Source organism: Aegilops tauschii, chromosome 3 (assembly GCF_002575655.3).
Source record: "Aegilops tauschii subsp. strangulata cultivar AL8/78 chromosome 3, Aet v6.0, whole genome shotgun sequence".
Classification (NCBI taxonomy): Eukaryota; Viridiplantae; Streptophyta; class Magnoliopsida; order Poales; family Poaceae; genus Aegilops; species Aegilops tauschii.
This window is the reverse complement of record NC_053037.3, coordinates 621,864,573-621,871,204: the sequence shown is the minus strand read 5'-3', so window position 1 is coordinate 621,871,204 and position 6,632 is coordinate 621,864,573.

Sequence of the window (6,632 nt, the reverse complement as noted above, 5' to 3'; positions counted from 1 at the left end):
ACCAGTCCGGGTTCATCCCGGGACGAAGCATTGCCGAAAACTTCATCTACGCTAAAGAGATGGTGCAATGCTGCTACAAGCGTGCTGCCCCTACCATCATCTTCAAGTTGGACTTCTCCAAAGCCTTCGACTGCATCAACTGGGAGAGTCTGCGTGTGATCTCGCTGGCTAGGGGTTTCCCTGAGCTTTGGTGCGATTGGATGGACTTGATCCTCCGCTCCTCGCGCTCCGCGGTCCTGCTCAACGGCGTCCCGGGAAAGTGGTTCCCCCTTCGCTGCGGGCTGCGGCAGGGGGATCCCATCTCCCCCTACCTCTTCCTCCTCGTCGCCGACGTGCTCCAGAGGCTGATCCGCTGTGACGATCTGCTACGCCACCCACTGCTGGAGGGGGAGCCGCCGCTGGTGTTGCAGTACACGAACGACACGCTCATCATCATGAGCGCGTGTCCGACCGCGGCGGCCCGGCTGCGCTCTAACCTTGACGACTTCGCTGCGGCTACCGGCCTCGTCATCAACTACTCGAAGAATACGTTGGTCCCGATGAATGTGGAGGCTGACACCCTGGCCGCGATCGTGGCGGTCATGGGGTGTCGGGTGGAGGGGTTCCCGCAGACATACCTGGGGCTCCCGCTGTCGTGCCACAAGCTCTCCCTGGCGGATTTCCACTTCATCATCGCCAAGGTCGACCGGTACCTTGCTGGCTAGCGTGCCCGTCTCCTCTCCCCGACGGGGCGGCTAGTCCTCATCAACGCCGTGCTGGACGCCATCCCGACCTATGCCATGGGCGCGCTCAAGCTGCCTCCCAAGGTAGTGCGCGCGCTGGACTCCCTCCGTCGCTCATTCCTCTGGAACGCGGCCGAGCGAGCTTCCGGTGCGCAGTGTCTCGTCGCCTGGGAGCTGGTGTGCCGCGGCAAGGAGGAGGGAGGCCTGGGGGTCCGCGACCTCGCCACGCAGAATGACGCCCTCCTTCTGAAGATCCTGCACCGACTCCACTCTATCCCCTTGTCTCGCTGGGCGACCTGGGTTTGGGGCACCCTGGGGGAGCGTCTTCTTCTGGACCCCCGTAGCTCGGGGCTCGCCGGCGAGCACTGGGTTGCGCTTCGGGGGCTTATGCCTGTCTACCGCGCTCTCACCCGCGTCTCCCTGGGGGATGGCAGGATGACGGCCTTCTGGGAGGATCATTGTTGGGGATCGTAGCAGAAATTTAAAATTTTCTACGCATCACCAAGATCAATCTATCGAGTCATCTAGCAACGAGAGAGAGGAGTGCATCTACATACCCTTGTAGATCGCGAGCGGAAGCGTTCAAGTGAACGGGGTTGATGGAGTCGTACTCGTCGTGATCCAAATCACCGATGACCGAGCGCCGAACGGACGGCACCTCCGCGTTCAACACACGTACGGAGCAGCGACGTCTCCTCCTTCTTGATCCAGCAAGGGGGAAGGAGAGGTTGATGGAGATCCAGCAGCACGACGGCGTGGTGGTGGAAATAGCGGGATTCCGACAGGGCTTCGCCGAGCGCTGCGGGAGGAGGGAGATGTGTCACGGGAGGGAGAGGGAGGCGCCAGGGGCTGTGGTGCGGCTGCCCTCCCTCCCCCCTCCTATATATAGGCCTCCTGGGGGGGCGCCGGCCCTGGGAGATCTGATCTCCAAGGGGGCGGCGGCCAAGGGGTGGCTTCCCCCCCAAGCCAAGTGGGGGGCGCCCCCACCCCTAGGGTTTCCAACCCTAGGCGCAGGGGGAGGCCAAAGGGGGGCGCACCAGCCCACCAGGGGCTGGTTCCCCTCCCACTTCAGCCCATGGGACCCTTCGGGATAGGTGGCCCCACCCGGTGGACCCCCGGGACCCTTCCGGTGGTCCCGGTACAATACCGGTAACCCCTGAAACTTTCCCGGTGGCCGAAACTGGACTTCCTATATATAATTCTTCACCTCCGGACCATTCCGGAACTCCTCGTGACGTTGGGATCTCATCCGGGACTTCGAACAACTTTCGGGTTACCGCATACTAATATCTCTACAACCCTAGCGTCACCGAACCTTAAGTGTGTAGACCCTACGGGTTCGGGAGACACGCAGACATGACCGAGACGACTCTCCGGTCAATAACCAACAGCGGGATCTGGGTATCCATGTTGGCTCCCACATGTTCCACGATGATCTCATCGGATGAACCACGATGTCGAGGATTCAATCAATCCCGTATACAATTCCCTTTGTCAATCGGTATGTTACTTGCCCGAGATTCGATCGTCGGTATCCCAATACCTCGTTCAATCTCGTTACCGGCAAGTCACTTTACTCGTAATGCACTCGGGGACGAATGGAGGAGCGACCATCACCAACGGTCGAATGTATACACCACGTGAGCTGAGAGTTTTCAAGAAAAGACTCGACAGACCGATAGTCAACCCGTGATGAATAATAATGATCTAATTTAGTTTTTGTATTACATATATTTAATTGCACAAGTTTAATCTTTGAATTATGAACGTAGGAAATGTCGTCATCGGACGACGAAAGTCTCCCGGGGGAGTGCAGCTGGTGCCACGACGATCGAGATCTGTGCGACAGGCCTCACCTGGACGATGATCGGCGCTTCAGCATTAAGCTCGAGGAGACCTTCGAAGTTGAAACGGTACGCAACGACAACAAGTGTTTTTTTCGTAATTAAGCATGTCTTCAACTATTTCAACGTGTAATTTTCATCTTTTACAATTCGAGTAGCTTATCCCATGCCATGCAAGACGCTATGTCTTTGAGAGGATGGATTTTGAAGACCATGAAAATTATGAAACAAAGAAAATTCACCTAAGAACTCATCATGATGTGGATTTTGAAGTAAATCTGTATAATTCTGAGAGCGTAACCCATTTTGATTGCAAAAATTGGGAAGCACTTTGCAAGATGTATGGTTTTCATGAGGGTATGCTTATCACCATGGATCTTGGTGATCCTGACATTGACCAAGACAATATGGACATTTGGGTCCTTGTTGATACGCCTCCAGTTCGACCGCTATGTGAGTTTCTCAAACATAGTTAATTATTAACTAATTTATATTGTTCATTTCAAAATAGTTGACAACTTATTTTGATTGTTCAAAGAATGTGCGGAAGATGGTAGACAGAACCTACTACACCGATGGCTCTGAGTTAACTTATAAGGAGAAAAATCATCTGGTCGGATTTTGTACTGATCTTGAGAATTACAATATCTACAATCAAACTCCTCAACATTATGGTCAATACGTGCCACTAGTGCACGTGTTGAACTACAGTAACTACCATGGAGATACCCTGGTAAGATTTTTTACTATTACGACATCTGTGCATCTTTTGCATACTTCTAAAACTAGTACATCATTGCTAACTATGAAGTTATTACTATGTTTTTCAACAGAGAATCCCGACGGATTGTGTGCCTCATTTGATGTATGAGTATGGTAGCCTTCATGTTTTGAACATACAACCAGGTCATCCTACGAATCTCAACTGTCCATACCAGATTTCTAAAAGAAGTGGAGACATGCTCATCAGAGAATGGAAAAATGTATGGACAGTCGTAAGGAGGTTCTTGGAAGCAAAAGAAAGCGCCGCGCAAGAATTGGAGACAGGATGATCTCTATTCTCCATAATGGAGAGTCAGGGTCTATATTGTTTTATGCTATTTTACCTTAAATAGGGTATTTAGGTCCTGCCTAATACTGATGATCATGTGCTAAGAACAATTAAGTAGGGTTGGTTCGATGACTATCAGGATGATGATCGTATGACTTGTTATTAATAACGAGTAGAAGTTGTATGATGATGATTAGTAGGACTTGTTATTATGATGATGCATGATGCGAGCATGAAGAGTTATTATATATCTGTGGGTGAAATGAACATGGATTGGATTGAAGTGAAGGCAACATGCATGTGGTGCATGTCGAAAGTAGTAGAATCCAAACTTGATCAAGTTAGGATTAGTATTACTTTCGACATGCACCACATGTTGCCTCACTTCAATCTAAGTCATGTTTAGGCATAGCAGTAGCAGTAGCACGGAGATAAGAGAGGACACATCTCTCTATTAGCTACCTATACCAACCTAAATTAACCACCCCTAAACCACCTCCTTTAAAAAAACCAGCCCCTGAAATGCTGACGCGTGGAAGCTTATTGGTCCCGGTTGGTGCCACCAACCGGGACCAAAGGCCCTTGTGCCTGGGCTCGCCGGAGCGGCCACGTGGAGGCCCATCTGTCCCGGTTAGTATAAGAACCGGGATTAAAGGCATAGGGCATTAGTAACGACCCTTTAGTCCCGGTTCCCCAACCGGGACAGATGGGCCTTATGAACCGGGATAAATGGCCCTTTTTCTACTAGTGATATTAGAATAATGAAGTGCGATAAACCAACAGATCCACTTTTTCCCCGATCCCCGTGTCACCCTCCTCTAGCGACATGGGGTGGACCCCTACTATCTACCACCAGCCACCCCTCCTCTCCCCATCCTCTACAGTGAAGACACAGGAGGGCCTACCGGTGAAGCTAGTGCACGTCCACGAAATGGTGGCAGCAGAGCATTCTGTGGTGTCTGTGGCGCGCGTCGTGGTGGCCACTACCGGCGGGTGGCGATGTGTCTACTTTGCTCTAGAGTTGGTTGCTCGCGGCGGCAGGCACGTGGGCCCAATTTGGGACTTCGCGGGCCTGCCTCCGTAGATCAGACCTGCATATCAGTGGCGGGGTTGGTGGTGGGGGGTGCCACTACGGTTGCGTGACGCGGTTCCTTCCATCGGCCTATGTGGGCCCGATCTGGGCCTATTGGTGTGGGGATAGGTTGTGGCACCGCCGGCCTGCTTCGACGATATGGCATAGTAGTGGTGTTGTTGCATGGTTGGGGTGGTTGGAGCGTGTTAGCGTTGGTGGGTTTGGATGCTTGGCACCTCGCACCGGCGGCTCTGGTTTTCCGTGGTCGTGCGCGAGGGGGCTTCGAGACAGGGTGAGCCTGTTCTAGGCACGCATGCGCTGTGGTGATGGCTGCGGGCATCCTGGTTGCAGCGGTGTGTTGGTGCTAGCGTCGGCACGGGCAGTCAATCATGGTGTTGTGGTGGTCGTGGCGTCCTTCTGATCCAATTGGTCATGGTTCCGACGTTGTTAAATACTAGCAGAGTTGCGACTCAGTCTCGCAGGTTTGATGTGGCTCGTCTCCCTCCCAATTGTTTGTAGAGGTGGTGAAGTGTTTGGCTCTAGGCGAAAGCTTGTTTCTTCGACGGGGGCCAATGCCGATGATGATGGCGCTTGTTGGAGTCATTATCCTCTTTGGTGACATTGTCGAAGAGTTCTTCCTCACCACTATGTCTGGGCTGATCGGCGTAGAGAGCGACGTTGGGGGATGCTGGAGTGGCTGAACCTTTCCATGGGTTTGGTGGAGGGTCCGTGAGCGGGTTTGGGCGAGACCTTATGTTCGCCCAGGGTCGATGCCGATGACGACGGCGTCTGTGGGTGTTGCTTTTCTTCTTGAAGGAGTTTTCGAAGCTCTTGCTTACAATCGCTCAGGGGAGATGTCATGCTAGTTGAAGGTGTACTGTATGGGTTGTCATTGATTGTTTTTCTTTTTCTTTTTTTGTTGTTGTGGTTTTCGGCCTAATTCCCCTTATAAGCCGGGCAACTTTATATTTATCTTTCTCTCTTAATGAAATCGGCAAAGGACTTGTCCTGCATTTAAAGAAATATATTAGAAATATCATAGCTTCAAATCCCGAAAATCGCTAAAAGTGCCGCTGAAAATTTTAATACTATGTTGTATCTATTTCGAATAAGGTGTACTTCAGAGTTCAGACACAAGTGATGATGGGAGTAGAGCAGTGGATAACGGACGGACGGAACTTGAAAAACGATCTTATATTATGAGACCAAGGGAGTACATATGTGCCCTTTTCTCATCCTCTTGTCAGCAACAGCTAGAGCGGTCTCGATGAGTACTAGTCAGAGTCTGTCCGTCGCCCCACATGCATACAGATCCATGTGGTCGTATAACACTCGATTCTGTCCGCAATCTTTATCCACGACTACAGACCAGCTAGTAGTAGAAGTATTAGTTTACACGTTCGCTACGTGTACATATCGCTGAATGCCTGGATGAATGGTCTGCGGCAACTAACTGAAATTTTGTCTGGGAAATGGAAGTTGTGTCGTCGTCGTCGTCGCTCCAGCACGAAACAAGAAGCTGGAAGGATCTATTTTGTATGGAAATATTTGCCCAAGTTAGGACAGATCCCAAAATTTACAGCAGCAGCACATATTCAGGACTACAAAATTACAGCAGCTGCGTTGTCGCTTCAGATGAGCTGGAAGTGGAAGGATTTTCTTCTTCTTCTTCTTCTTCTTCTTCTTCTTGTCCGGGAAAGGATAGGCGCAACAACCTGCTGAGGTGGGAATGTGCATGTGCTTAGATTAGGACAGAGATCACAGTCATCTCCCAGTTCGTTCCCTATCTGAATTATCCCAAAATGGTTGGTTGGGCAGGATGTGCTTACAGTCGAACGATTCCGAGATCGTTCTTCTCAAACCTCCAAAATGTGAGGCTAAAAATGGGAGAAATGTCACAGTCGAACGATTCCGAGATCGTTCCTTGTGTGATCCCAAGATGG